This window comes from Rhamphochromis sp. 'chilingali', assembly GCF_963969265.1.
Source record: "Rhamphochromis sp. 'chilingali' genome assembly, chromosome: 18".
NCBI classification, from domain to species: domain Eukaryota; kingdom Metazoa; phylum Chordata; class Actinopteri; order Cichliformes; family Cichlidae; genus Rhamphochromis; species Rhamphochromis sp. 'chilingali'.
In genome coordinates this window covers 28230469-28257005 of record NC_137945.1, presented here as the reverse complement: position 1 = coordinate 28257005, position 26537 = coordinate 28230469, and positions in this window count along the sequence as shown.

The following is a 26537-nucleotide window of genomic DNA, read 5'->3' as shown; positions in this document are numbered from 1 at the left end:
GACACGGTTAGATGTCACAAATCAGAGATGACAGTTGTTGTAAAGCAGTCTGCACACATGGGGCAACTGTTCCTTTGCAGCCAACCAAAGAGCTCAAAATAACAAATACATAGGCCGGGTACACAAACAGAATTGCAGTTTTAAAGAACTGGAAATAAAAAACTTGATTCACAGTAAATTCACAGTCTGTTGAATAGAATTATAGTTAAAGAAAAGCCTTTTTTTCTTCTTCTTTTTTTTTTAGTTTTACAGAAATCTTTAGAAGGCAGAGGATCCCACATAAATCTAAGGGTGACTCTTGCCTGCGTTGATTGAAAGCAGTAATGTTTTGTACACAGCAACTGTAAAAACCAAGCCCTTAACATGGCCTCCAAGAGATATGTCTATGCACATTAGCAGAAAATTTAAATCTGCTACATGTCATCAGGGGAAAATGTGAGTAAAGTGTTTGAGTGTGATATCCAGGGAAAACTGTTTGGCTGAGCGTTTCGCTGTACTTCTTTCACCTACAGCAAAGATAGCTGTCATAAAACCGAGCTGCACTGTGCAGTATGAGGTCTTGGACACTGAACTGTGTGGAGGTGTTTGCCAGGACCCTGAAACAACTATAAATTGAAGTGCACAGTATGTGTATGTGTACATATGGTTGTTGGATTTTACACAGCTCATAGACACACTATTGACAGAGAATTCTCTTCTTTTGTATTGTTCCTGTTTTCTCTGTTTGTTCATTTCCAGTAGGGTTCGGGAGAAGCTGACAAATGCATGTATGAGTCTAAGAAGGGTGATATATATATATATATATATATATATATATATAAAACTTGGTATATATAACTTGTGCCCATGTATGAGAAGGTCGTCCCGTTCCGAAAATCAACAGTTCTTAAACTCAATGTCAGTGCTTACCTCACACGCTGTTGCTGTTAGACTTGGCATCACAAAGGCCATAGAATTTAATGAAAATCCTCACCTCCCAGCTCAGTGTCACAAAGAGATGACAGAAACGACTGTGACGTGATGTTGTTGCACCAGAAGCCGAAGGTGGCCCAGTCTTGGCCCCCTGTGACCCTCAAGCCAGAAATTGGTTCTCGCCTGTAGCCATCCTCTTTAATTTAGACTTTTAGCACTGAGTAAAATCGACTGAGCAGACTTCTTATTAACCACTCACATTCTGTGCCTTAATTTACTGCACCTCGCACTCAATGTCCCTTCAATTTTTTTGAACCGATGGAATTGTTAACACTTGCCTGGAGGAGTTGGTGTTGCAAAGCCCTCCAAAGTGCTTTTTAACATGCCAAGGTTTCTCATTTTGTATTTGCGGTTGGGAGACGAATGTTGCCAGTGAATGGTGGAACAATATCCTAAGCCAGGTGCAACAGTAAAAACTCCAGTCTTCCTCAGGACCAACCTGTGCAATCAGGGAGTTCTAGGTTTTTCCACATTTTCCCTTTTTTTAAGTCTACTTGTAACAAAAAATGACAGGAATGTCCCAGACAGATGGAACAAAACATTTTTTAAATTTTCAGTATGATTGCCATGATATTTCCATTCATCAAGGTAAGAGATGCACAAGGAATGCGAGCTCTAACATGTGTTCAGGTCTTCAGTTTCTCATTTTAGGCCTTCTATTCCAGCTGCATTTTTTTTCATGAGGTTAATATAGAAATGAAAACCTCTGGCAGCGAGGTCAACTCTTTTCTTTGCTACACACGCTCTTTCCAGAGTTGTGCTTCCAGCTTGATTGACCAGGCCTTGGTTCACTTAAAGGCGCCACACAGAGCATGGACTTTATCAGGCGTGCTGCTAATTAGCCAGTTTCCTGTCAGCATGTCACAGCCTTACACAGAGGATGCTGAACCTCTCCCACCTAATGTAAATATTTTCAATTAACCTCCATAATTTGGAGGACATCCTTTGGACAATTTCACACATTACGAAGCAGAGGGCCAAGGCAAGATCTGCTTTATGTTTCTCAGCCTGCCTCTTTACTTCTTCCTCTCCCTAGGGTTACTTGATTTTTCGCATTACAAAAATGTTCACCCCAAAGCTTTTCGTCTCAAACTGCTGTTGCCTCTTTCTGTTTAGTGGCAAGACTTTACTCTTCAGCACAAGTTTAACATGTGTGTTTAATATTTGAGAAAATCACTTTCTAACAATAGTCTCTGTTCCTTGTTTTATCAAATAAAGTGGATTGTATAGTTTTGTTTTGTCTTTAAACAAACTAGCATACAGTTTCTAGTGCTGTTTGCAGCTTTTTTCTTTCTCTGAACAAACAGATGTCTTTTTCCCAGCTTAGGTAACAGTCACACAGTCCCAGAGACTGGTCAGTTACATGGTCTCTAGACTTCTTCTTCTTCTTTCAGCTACTCCCTTTAGGGATTTCCAAAGCAGATCATCTGCTGCCATCTCATCCTGTCACATCCTCCTCTGTCAAGAACATGTTCATCACAGCTATTTTCTTGCCTTTTGCAAAATCCTTAACACCATACTTGCACAACATTTCCTCATCACTTCTGGACTACATGTCCACTGAAGTCCCCTGCAATTAACACTCTCCCCTCCAAGTGACAGACTAAATTAGTAACAGGTAAATAGATATCTGTTCATTTGTCTAGTTTATAGTTAAAAGTCTTATGTGCTCTTTTCTTAGGTGTACAATTATTTAGAGGGAAGAAAACTGTTAAGATAAGAGTTACTTAGTTAACACTTAATGGACAGAATAGAACAGGTAAACATACTGCTTAATCTGTTCTGTACACAGATACAGATACTGTATACAGACTGGTTTTCTCAAATTTATATCAAAGACAATCAAAACATGTGGGGAAACTGGAAATAACCAGTGTTTTTAAGGCAAAGGGGTTAGAAAAAGGTCAGTGTAGTACTTCTGTAAAAGTACAGTCTGCATTATTGTAAAAATTGCAGACAGGACACAGCCCTCGACGCCTGACTTGGCTTCTACGCTGCACTTTTTCCGCTCTCCGGGACAGCACCTTCGGCCCATATTATTTTTATATCAAGCCTTTCTCTTAAAGTTTTCAAGAATTCCTGCAGGCATTCCTTCATTACTGTGAATGCAAATGTACACAGTGCCCACTAATGAATGACCTGCTAGTCACCTCTGCTACTTAAGTCTGAGATTTGTCTCAAAGACAAATCAAGATGCTTATCTGGGCTTTTGTACATTTCAAACAAGACAGCCAATGAAAATATATATTTTAAATACTGTACGCATAGTTTGAGCAAACCACTGATGGTTTTGAAAGAAATTTGATTATTTAACCTGACAAAATGTTGTATTGATTTCCACGTTTCCCTGTAACTTGACACACTGAGCGTACAGTAAGATGTTGATGAATTGAAAGTCTTCAGTCTGGGGTTGAGCTCTAACATATGCCAAATGCACTGGTGTTTATGTGGTATCCAAATATATAAAATTGGAACTCTATATTAAGACTTTTCCCTGTTGAAAATCTGCATTGTAAATGATGTGTGGTTTGTAAATTGCACCACTGTCATACTTAAAATGTGGACGTAGTAAAGCCAGTGTGGTAATGTTGCTCACCCTTGATGTGAGGCAGGCTGGGAGAGTTGAGGCTGGGTCGAGGCTCGGGGGCCCGGAGGTGGGCCTCCTCGGGCCTGTCCTCGGCCTTTCTGCACAAACGTCAGAGATGGGCTCCCTGTTTGGCCTGGAAGTTATTAAGCTCACGGTACTAAAGGCAGCTTCTCTAATGAGTGTGGTAATGTATTCTGACACTTTTACTGGCACTGTAATCTGCAAGGACACAGCGAGACAGATGGAGGGAAAGAAAACACAAACACAATGTAAATACTGCACCTTAGTCCAGAGAATTAAAACAAGGTATGTTTTATTTTATTTTTATTTATTTTTTTACTGTAAAGCTCTGATTTATAATGTTGCTGTTGTATTGGGGCATTGTTAAAAGCAAACAATGCACAAAGAGTTCAGGCCATGGAACAGGACCACAGGGCACTGCTTCAGCTTGTAAAAGACCCAGTGAGACTGTTGGGCCCCCTTGGCAGGCGGTGGTACAGCTGGAAAAAGCTTTAATCCCCATCTGAGGTATTCTGAAGACGGTCTGCTTCCATGCATCACTGATAATGCAAGTGGTGAGCAAGGGAGCGATGTACAAGGTGAAAATGGTTTTATGAATGTAGCCTTTGGTCATACCAAGGGTAGAATGTGTGACTGTGTTGGTCCCCTGTGCTAGCTCCACCCAGATTATGGCAAACAAGCCTGCACGGAGGTTTGAGTCCTGCTGGGCAGACTGTCTGCGCCCGTGTGATAGGGCTCATAAAAGGCCCTCTATTACCATGCTCTGCCACCTTCAGCACCTACAACAACATCGGTCCTCAGTCTTGTTCAAACAGCAGCGCCGCATTCCTCCTGTGCGTCTGAAACAAATTCAAAATGAACTCCACTTCCTCATTTTCATAAATCTCCCGAGCTCACAGCTTGCAGGCTCCCTTCCTGAAAAACTTTCTCTCCCCTGCTAAGATTGATTGCTGTCTCCTCTTGGTCATGTGCTTGTTTATGCGAGACAAAAGAAAGAAAATAGGCATATGTTTCTGTCCCTTGTATTTTTTTCTGTCCAGTTTGAATTCACAGTAAGGAGGAAACACTGAGGAAACAGCTTTTATCACTTACAGCAGGCGCACAACAGGGCTCAAAACCATGTGTTACTCGGTGCTAAAGCACAGGGGAAGCGTGGAGTGTGAATTTGTCTATATGTGAAGGCTGTCAGTGTTTGGAGATGATGCATAAAAGAGCCTTGTCGTCCACACCTATTTATCAGGTTGTGGATTGCCCTAAAACCTTCAGATAAAATGTAGCACAGACAGCACAAGAGGAAACAGGAGCACCCTTTCTCCTGAGAGCTTGTCTTTTCCAACATTTTTTTTCCTCCCTCTCTTTCCACCTAATCCGCATCGCTGAGTGAACTCATTGTCCGTTTCTTTTTAGAGGAGCTGCCTGCTAAACACATTTGCCTGGGGAAATGAATTTCCAATAGGGTCTGATGCGATTGTAGTGTCTGCCCAGAACGTCAGGCATGCAAGGAATCTCAAGCCCAGATCAAGCACCGTCTCTGGCTGTCCACACGCTGCAGAGCTGTGGTAAACCCACAGCCATGCACTTGTAACTCCAAAAACTTATTTCTTGTCTAGTTTGTTGAGGAGAGTGATGCCAGTCATCTTAAATTAGGACATCGTAGCACCCTAGTAACAAGCAAAACACTGGAAAATGACTTTCAGAGACAGAGTGTAAAAAAAGGGCCCGGGGTAGCTTTCCCCAAGCTAAACCCATTTAAAAGTGGTTTCAAAAGACTGTTAATATATACTTCTGGTCTTTAGAATGAAAAAAAAAATACATACGCTGAGTTTGAATGACCTTGAATTTGGTCATCTCCTATGTTGAAAATACTGCCCCCTCCACTCCCACTCACTGCCTCAGCAGGGATGTGATGGAAACTCCAGGTGACCTGGGATAGTACGGCATAAAGCTTTTATTACCTTCACTCTGCATTCAGCCTGCATTGGAAGCTGATTAAAAATGAACTATGATTAATTTATTGCATCAAATCAATTATCTTTGCTCAAAGCCTCATTCTTATTGTGCTGTAATTGAATGTGAGATTAAAGTCAAACTCTGGATATTTAAGTAATAAAATATTTATAAAATAGTAAAAATATTTAAGTATAAAAAAGCTGTAAAATGTTAATTCTTAGAGTTAACCAGTTAAAGCTTTTACACACCAGACATGTAAAATCCATGCAGTTAACACCAACTATGTAATCTTACAGGATTAGTTTCTTTGATCCAAGCTTGTTTTATCCCCCCCGCCCCCCCATTTTTAGATCCGGGTATACAAATCTGACCAATCATAGCGCTGCACAGCTCAAAACTGTGCATCGGTACTGGATATACAATAATATGGAAAAAGTTAAATATTACTATTTAAGCTCAGATGCACAGCTAGAGTCTGCTCCGGGTCAACTGGCTCTCTGAAGTGATTTCTCTGCCTCCTCAGATGTTTTCCCAACTCTGCCAATACGTTCAAACTGGCCCGCTGACATCTTGAAATATGTATGAAAGCGGTTGTGATACAGCTTCAACTCCTGGATCAAATCATGGAATTCTTCCCACTGCTGCCTCGTCAGTGGATGATCCCCAAATCTCTGTTTCTTCCTTTTCTTATTTAGTCACATCAGGTCATCGCTTGATGTCAACATTTTTTTTTACAGTGTGCTTTTTAAGGACACATTTTCTTTTCTCTCCACACTATAGGTCACAGATTTACATGTTAGTAATGATTATCTCTTTTGAAGGTTTTTACTGACGGTTCTAATCAATTTTTGCTCTCAGAGTCTCATTTCTAAAACATCTTGTTCCTAAAAACATGGCAAGAATTGACTTTTTCTAGCAGCCGATGGTGTTTCGTGACCTATGGAGCAATAAAAAGAGATATCAGAATTCTCTTAAGAAATATATTTTATTGTTGAGAACTTTAGTGTGTCTGCATAGTTTCAAAAGAATTTGAAAATTGACTTTATCCAACATTTAGATTGTTGTTCTGCAATATGCCAGTTGGTACATATTTAGATAAATACCTTGTTATTTTGAAATATCAAATATCAGACAGCCTGTAATACAAAAAAATGCCCTTTTAAAGTAAATAATCAGATTTTCATTACTTGATTTGATCCTATTAGATATTAGTGTTTGAAATTTTGACTTAAGACCAAGAATTTGCTTTCTGCCGTGACTCGACCCACAAAATCAAAATCATAAACTGACTCTTGTGAATGTTTGTGCTAAATTTTTAATAATGTGTACTTGTGGTGATAACTGCTGTTTTTATTTAGATTTTCTTTTAAATAGATTTTTTAACTTTTAACAGGCAGTAATTTATGATTGTTTTTGTTTTTAATCGCATTTAGAAAAGAATTGTAATAAAATTATGTTTCTGTGTGGGACACACAGGTGTCTTCTTGAGTGATCTCAAGAAAACCCACAGCACTTCAGTGTGAGTATTCCACGTAAGTTCACTTCACTCTTTTGACTGAAGCACGTCAACTTGAGCTGAAGAGTAGATTCCATTTCTCACACTCTGCATATTTCTTTGTTCTTATCTCTGTGTCTTATGTGTGAAAGTGTGTTTTATACATCCCGTCCACCATAAACCCTTTACCAGACCAGTTTTTGCCATTTACTGGCAAATAGATTTGAAGTGGAATGAAGACACTGTTTGGCTCTTGCACAGGTTTACAAGTGAGCTGGATGGCCTGCGGGCCAATTGCAAACAACTGTGGAGGGGCACCCTGCTGGTTACGGAGGTAACGTGCTGACCATGAAATGTGTCTCTTTACCCTTTGTTTCAACTTAAAGAAACATTAGAACATTTTCGTGCCAAAATCTAAAGTTTTTATCTTTCTTTCTTCTTCTCTGTAAATTGAGGATGAGAGTCAAATAAAAATCTTTGTACATTAATCTCATTATATGAAACATTTCTGTCCATAAATATTTCTGTCCAGAAAAAGCTTTTATTACTAAGCTTTATGACTTTGTTGTCTTGGTCTGGTGGTAACTGAGCTATCTGTATAAATAATGTGATTTGCAGCAGTTTTTCCTATAAACATCGAGTTGCTCAAAAACCAAAAAAAAGTAAGTGAACAATATATAGATTATTTGTCTCCTTCTCGTCTCCTCAGAATCCATTTATGTCCAAGAAATCTCCCTCTATACGTCTTTCCTCTGAAACAAACACATTGGAAACACATTTTCGGAGAAATGTAAGTGCGGTAAAAGCACCCCAGGGCACCCAGCTACAAATCACAATAATCACTTTAGGTGAAAGATGTTTCGTTTACTTGTTCCACTTTGGTTTGCTTATAGTGTTTAAGCAATGCAGGTCAGAGACATAAACACATACATACGGAGGGAGATGTTTGGCATTAACACCCAGAGCTGCTCTCAGGCAACACGGCTGCTCTCGTCAAAGCCGGGCCGGCTGCTTCTACTCCTGTGTAATTGTCAGGTTTTCGCAGACAGCTTGAAAAGCTCCAAATGATGGAGGAAACTGTGTGAAGACCTGTCATTCCACTGCTTCACCAACTGGCACCGAGCTACCCACTCTCCCTTCTTTCACAGTTTATTTCTCACTCTCTTTCTGTGTTTTTTCTCCACTGCCTCCTCCCTTTTTTCCTTTTGAGGACCCAACAACAGCTTTCCATAATCTGAACACCATCCAGCTATTCTGTGAACGACTCGATCCCTACACTTTGCCAGAAGCTTTTTCTTCTTTTTAGGGATGTCCCAAAGCCAGCAAGTTGGGACAAATAAATCTTTTTGATTTATACCTTTAAGCAAGGCAAAGGCAGCATTAATTGCGTAATCACCATCTGGGGCTTGGAGGGAAACTGCAACATAAGTGTAAGGAAATATGAGGACCACTGATATTAATTGCAATGTTTGTTACACGCCGTGTGGCATAATGGATGTGTCCCAGTCAAAGTCTGACACTTGAAATGTCCCCGGTATTAAAATCCCATTGGCGTGGCCTTTTTTTTCCACACAGCCTGTTAATTGTTCTCAAATGTGACCTGTGCTGCTGTTGTTTAATAGAGCCCAGACAGTCTGATTCAGGCCCGTATAGGAAACGTATGGCACAGGTCCTAGCTCTCATTGAGAGGAAAGAGAATCGGAAAGTATCTCGTCTCGCTCTTTTTGAATGTTTGATTGCTGCCAGTGGACACATGGATATGTTTAACACTTGCTGTTGTTTCGGGTTAAGCTTGAAAGTGTTGCCCCTTTTTGTTAATTTGAAAACCGGAGCTTTGGAGACCACCAGCCTGTGGCCATGGTTTTTTTTTTGTCTCTCTCTCGGTCTCTCTGCTTGTCACTGTAAAATCAAACCAGTTGTGGAAGAAACACAAGGAGCATTGCAATAAGCCGTTAGAGCTGGAGGTTAAACATTTTGATTCCAGTCCAAGCTTACAGATATTTTCCACGATTGGCAAATGATCAGCTTCACATTCTTTTGTTGTATTGCAATTGTTTTCTGCACCACTAAACAGATGCCTAAATAATGCGCAGTGGATGGTGTTGGTGCAACTACTGAAAGACTGTTTGCCACTGTGCCATAAGAATATGTTATCTTATTACAAGACTACTGTGTGTGCCATCTTGGACTTCTTCAGCATCCTCTCCATCACAGCTGAATTTCTCAAACAAGCAACGCTGCCTAAATCACACCTCTAATTTTCCATGAGCCCTGTAGATCAGCCTGGACCATGCAAAGGAAAGACTCTGGTCCACAACCAGGGTACAGCGTCGACGCATGAACAGCTCAGAGGAGAGCAAAGAACAACTTGGCAGCTTTGGTTGCAGGTGATAAAAGTTTAATGGTTTGTTTTGGAGCTGGTCAGAGTGTCTGACGGGTGTAAGCCTCTCCCCTCTGACCTTCTCTGCAAAGAGCCAGAGTATAAGACCAACCCTTGACCCTTACAAACCCACCAGCTCACGTTCCTGCCACGTGCCTCCGCACCACCCATTTTACAGCAAGGCTTTATGGTTTATGGCCAAGTAAATGCAGAGACCTGATGTTAATGAGAGCTCCTCAACTCAGTTACCCTACAGCTCTGAGTGCTGGTGGCTAACACGAACAACGCTACAAGAGACACATTTATTAAGACAGTAAAGCTCTGCTGAATGTCAGTTAAGTGTCTGAGTTTGGGGCTGCAGCACTACAGCTTGTGTCATTTACAGTTATTACACAACAATATATACAAGGGTTGGCATGACCCATTGTGCTGTGTTTCAGACTTCCACTGCTGGTAATAAGGGGCTCAGTTCAGATGGTCTCTGCCCCAGCAGTGAGTCAGACAGTCTGGGTTTTGAGGAAATCACTCCCTCTCTTTCCATCTTCATCTTCTTTCACTCAAGCACCAGTCGGGCCAAGAAGAACCAGGAGACCGATGGTGTGGATTACCACTTCATCTCCAAGCAGCTCTTTGAGACGGACATCCACACCAACAAGAAAGCAAAACTGATGAATTCAATCACAACACACATTCAGACTTTATACAGCAGAAATCAACAATTAATATTCATATTCTGGCCAAACACCTTAGACTTTATGTTGGTTTTAATTTGCTGTTTGTCATCCAATAAATTTCTTTTAGTAGTCACCGAAAATTATCACTGATAATAATTAGAAAAGTTTACATCCACAAGTGGACTAATGCACATTTTTTCCACATAAAGGATCATAGTCACTGGGATAAAAAAAAATCAGTTTCAGATGCATGAATTGGAGGATATGAAAAATTTCTAATATTATGCAAATGCAGGAAAAAGTCTATTATTTTAAACATACCTTATTTCCAGTTTATTACAATGGAGAAAGCTTTTATGGATTTTTCTGTTGAAATTGTATTCTAGTTCATCACCATTTCTCAAAACTTTATTCTTAATGTTTTAGATAATCATAGAAACTTAATAATAAAAAGAAAAAATCTGGTGCTCCTCAGTGACTTAAAAAAAGTATATTTTGAAGATACAGAAAAAGAACATAAAACTTTTAATTCTAAGAATCTTTTTATGGGCCTCTTTAAAACGGTCCTATAATGCTCATTTCAATCCTTATTCCATGCTGGGCCTATGTGTAGCCCCTCAGTTCATCCACAGTCAGAAATTAACCTCTTTTAGTGGCTCTCCTTTTGAGGGCAACCTTTGCTTTCTGGTGGCTGTAGCTCAGGTGTTAGAGTAGGTCAGCTACTAACTAGAAGGTTTGTGGTTCGATCCCAGTCTGCTCCAGTCTGCATGCCAAATATCCTTGGGCAACATACTAACCCCATGTTGTCCTCCGATGCATCCATCGGAGTGTGAATGTGCATGAATAGAAAATGTGCTTGTATGAATGGGTGAATAAATCAGTTGTATAAAGCGCTTTTAGTGATAGAGTAGAAAAGCACCATATAAGAACCAGTCCATTACTGATTGGCTTCCCCTCACAAACAAAAGGTTTTTGAAGGATCTGCAAGCTTGCTGACATCAACAAGAGCTAAACAAATATTCAAGGCCTAAGGTTTTAGCTCAGAGGCATTACTTGCACAAATGCTGACTCTGGACATAATAATGCCCCACCAGCCATAATAGTGCCACCAGTATACAGTAGTTGCATATCTTAACTACATGACACAGTCATCACAATGTTTGACACACTTTGTGTTTGAAATACGTGATATTGAGTTCTAATGCAAACAACAGTCCTGCTCAGTGTGTGCTCTTAACCACTAGAGGCAGAGCAGCAGTGAGAGCTGCACTCTGACCGGTCCCATGCTTGCTGCCGCTGTTCAAACACACCCTGCCCGCCGTCGTCTCTGTGTCTCTGTAACCGAGTGTGAGCTGGTGTTGACAGGGTCGGGTCCTGTGCTGGTAACAGATCTCCAGACAGTGGCCCCAAGTCTACTGTCTCTGCTTCCTCCTTCCCTGAGGCGCTCGCCCTGAATCTAGCCACACCACGGCCCGCCTTGACATTTGCGGCCAACAAATTGAAATGCAAGTTGTAATAGTCACGGGAATGATTGATGTCTTTCTGCTGGTCTCACACGAACTGGAGGGGAAAAAAACAGAAAAGCAGCACAGTAGGGTGCACATACAAAACATTTATGCACGCAAACGCACACATACAGGAGATATGACAGAGGGAAGCCTGCGGTGGCGAGTGCACACAGAGTGTCAGAGCATGCAGAGAGAAGAAGGGAAAGGGGGGCTGTATATTTAGGCCATGTTGCGGTGTAGGTCGAGGCATGCAATGTTTTTCAGGGAGTCGGAGGGGTGAGTGACAGAGCTGTGATGTGGGGTAGATGCGTGGGACACTCCACGCTGAAATTACAAGGCAGCAAAGTAGAGGAGGAATGAGATGAACTTGTTTGCGTTATGCCTCATTGCATGCAGCAGAAACAATGCAGTGAAAGAGACTCTGTGCGTCGGGGCCCACAACAACGTGTGTTTAGCTTGAACAACTTTCCCAAGGGAAGCCCTGTTCTGTTTTAAAATGGCAACCGTCCATCCTCTCAATATAGCCAAACCTCCACTGGCATGCTTTACGGTAATCTATATAACGTCCTGCCTGACAAAGAGCACAGAATGCTGCAAGGTGTGAGCTTTTCAATGCAGGCTACTGTAAGCTCTTAAATAAATTTCCCATAACCATGTATGAGGTTTTTAGAGTCTTAAGCTTCCCTTTAAAAAAAAAAAAAAAAAAAAGCTGAGTAAAACTTTCTTACATGGGCAATTACCATAAAACGTTCTTTTTTACATGGCATCAGTCACACAGAGGCAGTCATTCTGTCCGACACTCGTCAAGAGCAGACTGCAAGCATTCGTCCTATTAGCTCCAAATTCTTTCCACGTTGTTACTCTCATGTCTCTCTCTCTTTTTTTTCCTCCTTGTTTCCAGCTAAAAATACTCTGGTGGCTGATTGGTGTGAAAGGGAGAAGATTATCTGGTGGAAAAGTGTTTGCTTGCATGCAGTCGTTCGTTGAGTTGAAATCCTCGAGAATTAAGGCGGGAAAGGTTTTGGCATTGCAAAGCTTTTTGGTCTTTCTGGAACAAACAGGTGTTACTGATTGAAAGGGTAGCGCAGAAGATTATATAAAAACACGCTTGGCCAAAGCGTCTGGTTTTCAAAGTTTCGCTAAAGAATGCTATCTTCAGATCTGTCAGCAGTTGAAAGAGTAATCCTTCTGTCTCGGTGGATTTGTAGGGTTTTTATATATCATTATTTCTTAGATGAATCTCTGGAGAGTGCTGACACAGACGAGCAGATTAGGGCAAGATTCTAATGTTTCTCCCAAGGGACGTTAGTTTTGCATTAGAACCAAATCCCTCCACAAAATAATGATCAAAAAATGTGTTTTCCCGCTTGATAATCTTCCCATTTCCCCTCTTTTTGTTTCTCACTTTCATTAAGTCTTGCAAGTACAAAGGGAATCACTGCAGGAGAAGTCTGGACGTGATATGCTCAATCCTCTCAAAGAACAAAGTGTGCTTGTTGGATGTCCAGTCTTGTGTTAGTGACACAAACTCTTCCTCTGTATCCCATTCTTTTTCACCATCCCTGTACTGTACTCTTAGGCTTTTTGGCACCTACCTATCTCAGAAGCCGATCTCCCTGTTCCTCAGCTAACCTAAAGGGTTGGTTTGTTTGCTGAGTTACCAAAGTGGCCTTCTAAAGAAGTCATTTCCAGGGGAGCAATTACCGCTAATTTCCTCTATTTGAAGATTTCCTCTTTGGCTTATGTGACTTGGATGGTGGCAATCAGAGCCTGCACAAACGGCCAGCCTGATGCGGAGCCCCAACAAAGCCCTGAGCATGATTCCTGTCAAATTAAAGCTTTGGACCCATATCGTCCAGTCTCTGCCCCAACAGACCTTCTCTGTTTGTTTTTGCTCAGTGGATAATGACACACATGCACAAATACGGCATTACATACTGTAGATTAGTTTGGCACGTTCTCAAACCACCCAGGCCTGAGCAGAATCGGAGGAAGGAGTCTGTGAAAGCTCATGTGGGTACATTTAGCTCCGTGTTTTTTTGTCTTTTGCCGTTCATTTGTGATATTGTGTGTGCCATGAACCTCCACAGTGAGGCCATTTCTTAAACATGACTCATAGATCAGATCAGTAGCAGTGTCAAAGCATGTTATTGCTCCCATGTTGACTTACTGAGTGACTGATGAAAGCTATGCTTCCAGTGGTTCCTCTGCTGCCTCTCCATTGGGTTTTTATCTGTCTTGTTATCAGTTGTGGGTTTGGACCCACTGATATTAGCACAGTGAGAAGCCCGGATCATTGTGCCAGAACCAGAGGAGCCCTGACGCCACTGCTAATCAAATCTGGCCTCTCTCCTACCTCTGGGGGACCAGATTGGTGATGTTATTTCAGAAAATTGTCACCACAAAGAAGAGACAGGCAGATGTGAAAACATATATATCCCCACTAGCTTTTAAAACATGCACAATTAACAGTTAACAATAAAAAAAAAGCAAAACTAAGTCATAATGGGCAAAGACAACAAAGAGAACAGGGTTTTTTCATACAGAATTCCTGTCAGACTTTTATAATTAAAGTGTGTAGTTTAGAGTGATTTGAGTCCTTATGGTGACAATGACAGGAAAATACTACCGTGTGGCTAATCAGTAATGTGTTTATAACATGTGGCCACTACTTTATAAGTAACATTTGACCAGTGTTGTGTGATTTGTTCTGCCGCTGCATGATCATGCTGCTTGGTTGATTCAAACAAATGTTTTTCAAAGTGCCGCCTTTGGTCAAATGACAGCTCTGAAGACCAACAAGCAACAAATGCAGTCCTGTACATTTCATTCAATCACAGCTCACGTGATACTGTGATATAGAAATATTTCTCTTCAGTTTCAACAGTTCTATTTGGGCTGTTATAACAGTTAAACCTTCCTAAAGTTGTCAAATCAAGCATAACATTACTTCAGACAGGAGTCAAACTCAGCTGCAATGCCAGCAGATCAGCAGATTAGCTGATCTTAATTCCACATCAGTTGATGGCTCTGCTGATTTCTAATCATTTCTAAAAATGTCTCTACAAATCTCATAAAATGCACACCATTTAAGTTGCTTTAATTCCCCTGCAGTTAAATGCAATGCAATTGCAGGCTTACTTGTGGTTGCTAAGATATTTAAAAGTAGTGGGATGCTTTCAGGCCCCTCTTCTGGGGAAACAGCTCCCAATTTGGATTTGGGAGACACACACCCTCGCTACTCCTAGGTTTAGGCTTAAAATGTTCCTTTTTGATAAAGCTTATAGTTACGGCTGGATCAGGTGACCCTGAGCCCTCCCTCCCCAGCCAATCAGAAGAAAGTTAGAAATAAAGCTTATGTGTAAATTCAGTATGGAAGATTTCTCATCAGTCATCTGCACGTTTTCCTGGATCTTTGCTACTAGTCTGTTATCTTTAAATCACTTACACCTTTGCACACTTTCTAATCCTATTCTTGTCCTCCTTCTCCAAGTCGATCAGCCTCCATTCTGTGTCATTTAAATCGCAGTGCTCTTCTGTAATTCTGCCTTTTTGGTTTTGGGATTTTGTCACCACATGGTGCTTTATCTGCAGCACAGTAGTCTTTGCTGCTGTGGTGTCACACAGAACCGCATCCAAACCTCTGTGTTCATTTTCACTGTGCAGTCATGATTGGTTATCAGAGCCTAATCACTAAATTGCTCAACTTGATTCTGTATCTCAATAAATCATCTTTAGCTTCAAATGATCGCTCCTAATTGAACTGTAATTTGTACAAAGCTACTCAGGTAGAGTCAAGAATAAAAATGTGCAACTGGAAATGAGCAGAATAGCTTCAGCTTTAATTTTGACGATCGCAGGAAACCACAGTCATCGGGTACTCAAGCTGATTATCTCATACTGGATTGTTTCTAATCGGTATTCAGATTAGATGAATATAATTAAATTAGAAAAGAGGGATACAAACATGAATGCAGTGGAGGTTAAATGTAGTTTCTGTGGCCAAAAAAGTGTGAACGCTGAATCTGAAGATGACAGAAGATGTTGGCATTTGTACATAGTGAGCCAGCTTGAAATGAGATGGTGTTATACTATATAAAACAAATGGATTTGCAATAAGATCATTTAAAAAAATAAGAAGAATGCAGTCTGTGTGCTTCTTGTGAGTGTGTGTGAGAGAGAGAGAGGGAGAGAGAGAGAGGGAGATGAGGTCATTCTTTATATGCCTTTATCCCTGCCCAGTAGAAAGACACATGTAATAAATTAGCTGGTGTTCGGTGCTGCTGTGAAGTTGACGGGTTGGGGGGTGGAGGTGTGAATGTGGATGATGGTTTTCCCAGCAGCATTGGCCTGGGGTTTTCTTGCTCGCGTGTCTCACTCACCACGGGTAACACGCCCGGGTCAGCCTGATGGGATACAGGAGGTGAGAAACATAAGGAGCAAGGAGAGCAGAGAAAGGGTCAGCAAAGAGATGGAGACTGACTGATGGCAACACTGGGGGTGTGAACCAGAGCTTGCAGAAGTATGACACTTTATGCAGCTGTAGCATCAAACTTTTGGGTTTGTTTTTTTTTAGACTATATATAAAGCAGGGCAGCACAGTGGCACGGTGGTTAGCACTGTTGCCGCACAGCAAGAAGGTCCTCAGTTCAGTTCCACCATCAGGCCGGGGTCTTTCTGTGTGAAATTTGCATGTTCTCCCCGTGTTTGCGTGGGTTCCCTCCGGGTACTCCGGCTTCCTCCCACGGTCCAAAGACATGCAGTTTGTGGGGAAAGGTTAATTGATTAATCCAAAATTGCCCATAGGTGTGAATGTGAGCGCGAATGGTTGTCTGTCTCTGTGTGTTAGCCCTGCGACTGGCGACCTGTCCAGGGTCTACCCCGCCTCTCGCTCTATGACAGCTGGGATAGGCTCCAGTGCCCCCCGCGACCCTGAAAAGGATAAGATGGACGCACAATCGAAATATACCAGCAGACATCTGAGCTAAAGGGGTCATTGTTTAGGAATGTAGAAATAATTTGAAAGCTAATAAAAAGCTAAAACTGACGTACTGATAGTTAGTCAAGTCACATCAACACAAAATATAATAGGATCCGACTTATTGAGGCATAATTTAGTGCATTTATGGGTAATAAGTGTTGAGGAAAATGCTAGAGTACAATACACTTTCACCTAGAACATGCAGTGAATTTATGGTTGAAGGTCAGCTTGTTAAACCTTGATACAGACACAGCATCAGCTTATATTATTCACACAGGTAAACATAATTCTGTCTCAGTCCGCTCCTTATTTCCCAGCTGGGTCTTGAGAACAATAAGCTTTAGTTGTCAGAAGCAATCTGGTTGTGAACAGTCTGTTGCAGTTTTAACGTCCCTTTATTAGCTTCTGTTATTCTCTCATGTAATACAAATATACTTCTATAAAGCTGTGTGACAGCGGGCTGTATTTCAACCAGCTAACAAACAAAGTCTCTGTGTAAATGTTCATGTACACTGACAGACCCAAACCCATCTTATATTTACTATTAAATGAAGGGAAGCTGTTGTTGGGCAAGTCGTCCCAGACATTTTCAATCCAACGCTAGCTGTATTTTTCTTTGCAAGAGACAGGTCTGCTTTAATGATAAAGGCCAAGGAACAGTCGTCTCATTGTTTCAGTCGAGCTGGCTGGAAGCGTGATGTGAATACAAGCAAAACAATCTGATGTAATGCAAAATCCCAGCTGTAATGTGGTTAGCATAGAAACTGGCACCCAATCTGAAAGAACCACAGGCATTTCAAAGTGATTTGAGGAAATCTCTTTGGTTTCTGACACTTTTTTAAAACGCAAAGACAGGTGGGTTTTATTGGCACAACAAAGCAGGTGTCCAGCAGAGAACGTGGTTGCTTGTAAAAGAGGATACTGAGGCTGACACGTGCTGCTTCATGCCACTGAAATGCGTAAAGATTTATAGTCCTGTAAGGTAAAAGCAACAAATGTATAAAGGCTACAAATAAAAGAATTACAATAAAAACAGAGGGAACGTTCACCTAAACTGTGACTCAGTATTTAGTTGCTGTGCAATGAAATTTATCTATGCTGTTACAAAGTACTTAAAAAGGCACAAGATGCTACATAACTTCTTGTGGAAATTAGGCCACCTAATGGAAATAAACGAGTCCCGGGTGTGCTTTTTCTCAAGTTTGGTCCCCCAGAAGAGGCATCAGTTCAATCTCCTCTTTGAGGAGTGACCTGGAATTCAGTGCCAGACAATAACCTCGCTGAAGTTTCTGTTCACTCTCATTTTATTTATCTCTTCACCCCTTTCTTCCCAAACTAGTCTTTTCTTGTTAAGGTCTCTATTTTCTTTCCATCTCTCAAACTCAGCTTGCTGTCCCTAAAACAGCTTCCTGCTGTGATTAATGTTCTTTTTACCTGGAGGCAGGGACAGGAATGCATATAACCTGCACACCGTTTCCCAGGTTTGTTTAGGACAGGTCAAGGGGGTTGTATTTCTGGCACTGGACACAGTGGTCATCTGTAAGACTCCCTTCAACAGTGAAAGTCCTGTGGATGCTTCAGTACAGATTACCGTAGCTGCACTGTGGAACACATTGCTCCACAGGCCCACAAATCTTCTACGCGGGATGATAAAACCATCACATCTTTCTCACCAAGGACAACAGAGTGTAGGATAGTGTGTGGGTTTGTGTTTGTAAGGTAGATACATGGTAGACATCTGGGCAGAAAAAACAGACAAGGCTTTGCTGAATGTCACAGCGACTGAGGGTTTATATTTAGCTGCGCAGCTAATCCATTATGAAGCGGAAAACCACCAGAAACATTCTGAAGGAACTGCTGGCTGGAAGAAGCATCTCCAAAAACTGAGCCATTTAGGATTTTGAAACTTTTACGAGCCCGTGTTTATGTGTGTACACATCACATGTGCACACTCAGCTTGATCCTGCAAGCGCGCGTTTGTGTGTGTGAGAGAGGTTTTGAGCATGAATGTGCATCTGTGTATTTATAATTGTCTGTTTGGCAAAGGGGTTCACTATAAAACCCATATCTGTCCTGAAATCTAAGGTTGAGTGTTCCCAGTAAAAACATAAAGCTAAATCAGTGCAGCCACTTTAGACTGAGAGCAGAATCAGCCAGGACCCACACAGCTGAAACCAAAACGTCTCCAAGTGACTACCGCAGAGAGATACCTGAGCTCTTTCAGAACCCTCTATCTATGAATACAGGAGCCCCTGGTAGGCCATATTTACTCCCAGCCAGATAAAAATATGTTATTTTGCTGTTCCACACAGTTAGCACGTGGTTTTATTCTTTACACTGCATAGCTGATTTGCATATTGACTTGGAAAACTCTACATGCCCTTAAAGACCTCTGTGGAAGACTCCATGTTAGGAAGCAAAGATTTTAATACCGATACCTACAGTGTTTTGTTTGCTTTTTAAAGTTGTCACGTGCCCTCAACCTTACAATAAAGTCATTTAATGTAGTTTTTGTTGCAGTGTTGACTCTTAACAGTCTTTGTATCTACTCTTAGCAACCAAAATAAGAGTTTTTTAATGTGGGATAAAAAAAACAAAAAAACAAAACAAAAAAAAAAACAAGCAAAAAACAGGCCGTTGCCAACTGATCATAAATTCGTTTTCTTTAAAGATTAAAAAAATAACAGGAAAGTGCCTGAGTACCTGAGTTGGAGCAAATATATTAGGTGTGTTTCAAATGGTCTACTACTTGGTTACCGCTAGGAGTACCTGGATGGTGTTTCTCATAAAGATGTTGGAGTATCGTATGAATATGAAGAACATGGGTTTAAAGCAGGTCACACTGGCATAACGTTTTTACTACACTACACGGACAGAAGTATAGGGCTATACCTCTAAATCTTTCAGTCCAAGTGTTTTCAGTTCCACATGTTTGTAAAATCATGCACATAGACATGTAATTTGCCTTTCCGAAGATTTGTGAAAGAATAGGTGGTTCCACCAAGATCACTGAATTAGAGGGTGCTGCTATAACAGTTTTTTTAAATTTCTTCCCTCCACCAATCAACTGTAAGTGGTATTATTGCAAAGTGGAAACCTTTAGGAACCACAGCAACTCTGTAAAAAGTTTCAGAGCAGGGTTTCTGGGTGTTGAAATGCATAGTGCATAAAGTTCACCAATGCTCTGCTGAGTATGTGACTGCAGAGTTCCAGACCTCCTCCGGCACTAACATCAGCAGAAATTGGTGCACTGGGAGCTTCATGGCATGGATTTGATGACCAAGCAGCTCTTGTAAGAGAAATATATTGAATGTGAGGGATGTAAGGCTACTGCATCATTTTCCATCGTTTCCATTCATCCATCTTTTATGCTGAAAATCGAAGATAATTCATAAACACCAAAGAGTCTAGTGTCTGTGTGGTTTGAATTGTCGTCTTGTAAAAGAATTTAGTATTCGATTTGAGGTCGGAGTCCTAACAAGTTTTATTTGCAAAATACTCAAGCTAATGGCCAAAAGTTGCTAACATAATTTCTGATACCTCTACAAAATCCACACATTTCCCAAGTAATGAAGCTGAACTTACAAAAGGATCTGAACTGAGACACAGTGACTGATCCTGATGCCTCAAGGTGACAATCCGCTGTCCGACAGCTATAGCTGTAGCCGGTGCTAAAGTTGAATTCTGCTCTGTCTGAGGCTAATGTTCAGAGCTGTGTTGTTGCTAACATGTTGTTTTAGACATTTTCGAGTAACAGGTCAGTGAATTCTGAATAAAACCACAACACAGCATAACAATTATATATGTATAAAAGACTTGATCCAGTGTGTATTTTTTCATATTTTTCATTTTTCACTTGGGGTCATGAATTCAAGAGTCGCTGGTGTTAACATCAAGGTCAAATCTGATGTTCACATCAAATCAAGTCAGATCCAGTACTGAACCCACAGTTCTGAACCATATCATTATCGCTTCCAGGCATATGCCTTCAAAAATAAAAAATTGCAGACTGAAAACCAAATCTGTACCATGTCCATTTTTGTCAGCTTTTACTTCAGTGTGAACTCCAGTAGAGTTGGTGAGCTGTGCAGGAAGTTCATACAGCCCAGACTCAGTGCTGTCCACAAGCTGTCATTTCCCCATCGTGCATATAAAATCCAGACTGGCAATGATGTATGTTTTACATGTCTGCATTTTGTAAAATGATGGTTATGTTTTGTCCTTAGCTTATTTTTAAGATATTTTCTTTTCTTTGTGAATTGGATGACCATGTGTATTTGGTGCAGGAAATAATGAAAATTCCTTGAGGTCAAGTTGTATGGAGAGGTTTTAGTGCGTGGTCTGTGCCAGGGTTCATGTGTGGGTGCCATGTCTTTGGGAGTTTATATCTGGTGCTTTGTGTTTATTGTGCGTTCAAGGTTGTGCAATTTGTGTTTACAGCATGTGAACTTATCCCCCATCTTGTTTACTATGGCAAGTGTTTTGTTTTTGCAGCAGATAGACTGTACGGGATTCTCATTTCAGGGTCTCTGCTTTTATCTGTTTTGTGTTTTTAACTTCCATCTCTTTTGTCTCTTCCCTCTTTTCCCAGGAGGAAGACTTTCAGGAGATGGTGAACACGGCCCAGACAATGGAGACTCAGTACAGCCATCTCTTTGAGATGGTTATAGTCAACGACAACCTCGATGTTGCCTTCAGCGAGCTGCAGTTGGCACTAAAGAAAGTGGAGACAGAGACACACTGGATTCCAGTCAGCTGGACTCACTCCTGAGAGACATACTGACTGTAAAAGGAGAAAAGGGAAGTGCTTTGACAAAAATATGCAGGTTTTCTATCTTTTTAAAAAAATATTTGCCAGGGACGGTGTTGGGAAGTAAATCAGGAATAAAACAGTGCCTGGCTGCTGTGTCGCCATACCTGAACTGCATCGAGCTAAAAATAAGCTTCTGCCTGGGATCAGGTTGGATTTAGACCTCAGCTGTGGTCTGGAAGCTCCAGGTCTGACCAGATGTGATCGGGTTGTGGCTGCAGGCTTCTTTCCAGAATCTAAGACTTTGACATTGATCAGGGTCTCAGTCTGGGTCACACATCCATGGCCACAACTTGGAGCGCCTTGGTCCAAACCGGAATGTGGAACAAGTTTGGACCATTGTAGCACCAGCAGTCCTGCCAGCACATCAGTAATCCGGCCAACCAGGACTCCTTCTTTAGTGGTTTTATAACATTAGACCATTAGAAACCCAATGACTGATGTATTTCTTCTTCGTGGACAGCTTACATGTGTTTGTCTGTAAAAGAGCACAGCACCAGGGAAAGAGGAGAAAGGAAAACATACTTGCCTTCTGTCTTATTAGACTTTTGTACATCTAAAATCTTCCATGACTGTTATTTCAAGCAAAACACTGTCAGGTACACTCTTGAGAAAGGGCAATAAGTGTAATTTTATTTAAAAGAAATTAATATATTTTCTAATATCTGCTAGTAGTTTTTTTTTTAAATACATTTCATATACAATTATTGTGATTTTAACATTATTCTGTTCTTTCACTAGAAGAATCTCTTTTTTCAATCTAGTGTTTTGATCACTCCAGTCTAGTTTTTTTTTCTTTTTCTTACAGAGCACACACAGTTGTGTTATTTGGTGTTGTAATGTCCATTCAACAGCATTGCATCTTTATCATTTGAAGTTCCAAAACTGGACACTCTTGGATGTCAGGTGGAAGAAAATATTCACAACTATGTTTTATTAGGGTGGAGTCCTTAGTTTTACTTACATAAAAAAGCTTGATCAAAGCTGCTAATACTGACTCCAAGTACTCTTCCAGGACTTCAACTTAAGTAGCTGGATCTGATTTTATGACTATTAGGAGTTTATTGTTAATTTGAGTCACTCTCTCTAGGCCTCCCTTCCTCATTTTTAAACTAGCACTTTACTTTGTAAGATTCATAGATTAACATAACTTTAACATCTGGGATATTGATTTCCAACATAGCTAGCCACTTAGTATGACTCTATTATCAACATTGCTACAACTCTTGTAGCTTCAGATTTTTCTTTCTTCTCAGTTCTGGTATGAGCTGATTGCCCTTTATGTCTTTAAAATCAAGTGGACTCATTTAGCTAAATTTCAGCTATATTCTTTGTTTTCTAGAATATAAGTCTCAGGAAAAAATCCACTCATATTTCATTCAGGAAAACTCCAGGCAAGTGTAATCTATTTACACCCCAGCGTCCAGCTATAGATGTGTGCCAAATTACTAACTCAGATGTGACTGGACCTTTGAGAACCAAGGTTGTGAAAAGGTGGAGTCGGTGGGGGTGGTAAAGGGGAGCTCTTGAGAAGTTCAGCTAGCAATTCACTGGAGGATTCAGCAGGCCTCCGCTTGATGATGTTCCAAAGAAATCCCTCACAGATCCAAATCAGGTTCCACTAGCCTTAATGTTTCCTCTTTTCCACAGTGCTCACTTTGAGAAAAGAACAGAGCAGAAGGAGAGGAGGGGGCTGTTACGGTCATGGCGGATAAGGACACAGCAAGGTGAGGGAGGAGGAGGAGGTAGTGGGAAGGTCAGGAGAAGGTAATGGTACTTACTCAGGCCAAAGGGAGGAAGTAGTTAGTCCATACATTGCTTCTTTTAAATGACTTCCACTTACTTTTTCTTCCTAATTAGGATAACAGAGAAACATATCTACTCTAAGGCTGCTTTTATATACAGTAATATGACACTAACCCTCCATGCTCCCCAGGCTAAACACAGTCTCAGTGAATGAATGGGCAAATAAGCAAAGTTTTTCTCTCCAAAAGCTATCAAGTTGTCCAGGGTACAAATACTTAACTGTGATAGCTTTTGATATTCTGGAGGTGTTAAGGAAGTAATATGAAAAGCGCTCCAGTGCTCTACATCATTTTAGCAACCATCTCTAGGCTAGAGACTGTCACAGACTTGAAGCAGCCTAGATGCTACCTAGCTTTTATCTAAGGTCTTGTTGCACGTCATGGTTTTGCTCGGCATACTCCAGTTCATGTCTTTATTCACCTACTATCTCATCTGCTGCAGGTTTTTCCAAATGTTTATTTGACTCTGCCTGACTTAAGGCTGACAAGCTATGTTTTGATAGCACTACAGTTCTCCTAGAAAGGAAAGTTGCTCCCCACACCCCCGAGACATTTGTCAGTAACAAACGATGAGCTCCTTGATGCTGTGTCATGAGAGGTAGTGACTGACATACTGTTTTGTTTCCTGGTTCCTTGATGCAGTTAGCATGAACCTAAAGGAGCCCACACCATTTTCAGAGTGATGAGGGGTTACATCTGCCCAGATGCTGTGCTTTATTCACTTCCAGCTCTGGAGGCCAGAAACATGTGTTCACAGATTAGGTTTCCCATGAAAGTGGATAACAAAGGGAGGAGAAACAGCCACATATGCCAAGGTACTTTAGAAGAGCGATGATGTAATACTGAACAATACTATGTATATACATACGGGTCTGCATATATGATGAAGGTAAGTGGCAGTGCAGTTCTGTAAGTAGTAGCAAAGAATGATTTGAGCTCATAAATCTTCATATAAAAATTATAAAAGTCTGCCTGTAGTCCCTGACTGATTTATGGTAACAAATCTTCTTCTTCCTCTTTAATCATCTTTCTTTGATATTCCTTGAGAAGTGAGCTGCCATGTGAGTAAAAAGCCAAGCAGTGCCTTCTCCAGCTCTCACATGAACTTGCTCCCTCTCTATTCCCCATTTAAACAGAACTTGTAATGAATCTGAGGATTTATAGGAAGCAAAGTTCTGCTTTTACCTTAAATCCGTAAGATTAATGTTGCTCTGTTGCAGTGCAGTAATATCTCGCAAATCTTTTGATGTACTTGATGTATTTATTTTCATGTCCATAAATCCATGCATTAACTGAACCCACTGTTTAGCAGATTATGGCCAGCGCAAGGAGGAGTAACATTGTAAAAGTCAGAAAGCCCATCCCATCCTGAGCCCAGCGATGTGTCACAGAGGTTCCTTGAACGTCCCTGATTCTGAAACTGTTAAAGCAAAATTTTTCTGCCTCGCTTTACGATATGTGCTGCAATCATTTTGATTTACTGCCTTAAAATGACTGTGTTGAGGCCAATATCCTAAAAGCGGCTCAATGAGATACGTCCTGCCTCTGTAACATAACAAACTGTACATCATGAGCATCAGAAGAATGCCGTGTGCGTAAGAAGGAAGAGGAGTCCCGCTGAGAGTCTCCATCCTTTTCCTGAATGAGCCTTTCTCTCTGGGTCTCCTTTTTCTCTTTCGTTCCACTATCGTCCCCGTGCCCAGTCTTTCATGTGGTGACTCAGTCCATCACCGCAGCTTTACCATAGCAGCCAGCCTGGGACGCTGCTCTGTTTTCCTCATCCCAAAGTAAATGCCCTTGACCATTGGGAGACTGTACTCTAGACTAATGGTGCTTCAGGCCAGGAGCTTCCGCCAACACTGTCTCCTCAGCCTAATTAGCCTCACCATTACCTCATGTCTGTGGGCAAAGGGTCTTTGGGGCATGCTACCGTTAGACGTATTTCTCAGTCGCAGTGCTTTAGGAACCTGAGGGTGGAGAGTAAGACGTGAACAGGGGATGCTCTTCATTCTCTTTTGGCATGAAAATGTGAGAATGTGTGGAAATCATAACAACATGTCTCAGTCATTGTGCAGTCGGCCATTCATTAACACAGGGCAGTGTATGTATACACTGATGATGGAGCTGAGCAGGTTAAATTAACTCTGCGCATGTTTGAAAATTAGAATAAGGGGTAAAAGTTCATCATGAGGGTTCTTGCAGATGAAGAATTCCTGCTACACATGCGGTGCGATAGAAGGGTCAAGGGACCAAGGCACTGTCTATGTTAGAGCTGTCCACTTGTATTTTCTTAAACTTTTGCTGTGGCCCTCCCCCAAGTCTTTTACTGGCCTCTGTTAAAGCAGTTTTAATTGCACTGATTTGGAAACGTAATCTTTAAGGTTAGAGTGCTCTTTGGGTCAGGAACTATCTTGTGTTTGCTACAAATTGGTCACAGTGTCACAATGAAGCATTCTTTTAGTAGTCTGTGTTATTCTGTTGGGTTTCTAGCAGCGTCCTCTTTTGAACAAGTTTGTAGAACCAAATATAAATTTAAGTAGCAAAACTGGTTTTCCATCTTCCAGCAATACATCACTCAAATGGAATGTAGCACCGTGTCCAGCTAGGGTATGAGAGCCCTGCAGCAGTAGCCATGCCGACCCTGTGTGACGATGTTAAGTGGATTACAAGAAGGCCACGGACACTGGTCATTAATACTAAGTCTTCTAGAGTTACATCCATGTGGCAGCAGCTATACCACAGGGATGGAGCTCAGGACCTCCAAGATGTGTTGTTCCATGTAGGCGCCTCAGATGAGGTTACAGGTTCACAGAAAGCTGTGTGGAATATTTTAGATTTTCATGTTTCAGTTTACAGTGATGGAATAATGATTCAAACAGCTTTTTATTTTAAAATTTTAACAAAAATCAGAACCTGACAGTCAAAACCTTTAACAAAGGCTGCTAAAGAACTCAACATTCAGTCTAAAAGAGAATTTTCATTAGTGAGCCCACATCTGAAGCAGACAAGCTGTATGTCACATGTGAAAAAGGCCAACGATGTCTTCATCTGACATTTTACAATCAATATTGTCAAATTGTCCAGTCCATAAGGGCCATGATGCATGGTATCACTAGTGACCTATTAATGTAGTTACAATATAGAAACATTTTAGTGATTAGATCTTAGGGTGGAGATTGTGCACTGAATCCTTTGAGCAAAACACAATTCTTAGAGCTAAGTGCTTATTTGCCCATTGCGTCACAGCAATTTTCACAGGCACAAATACTTATATCCTGACAGGTCACTGCCTGTAAACTACATGAAGGCCACAAATACAGTTCTCCAAAGGCAAACAATTATAGGTAAAATTCC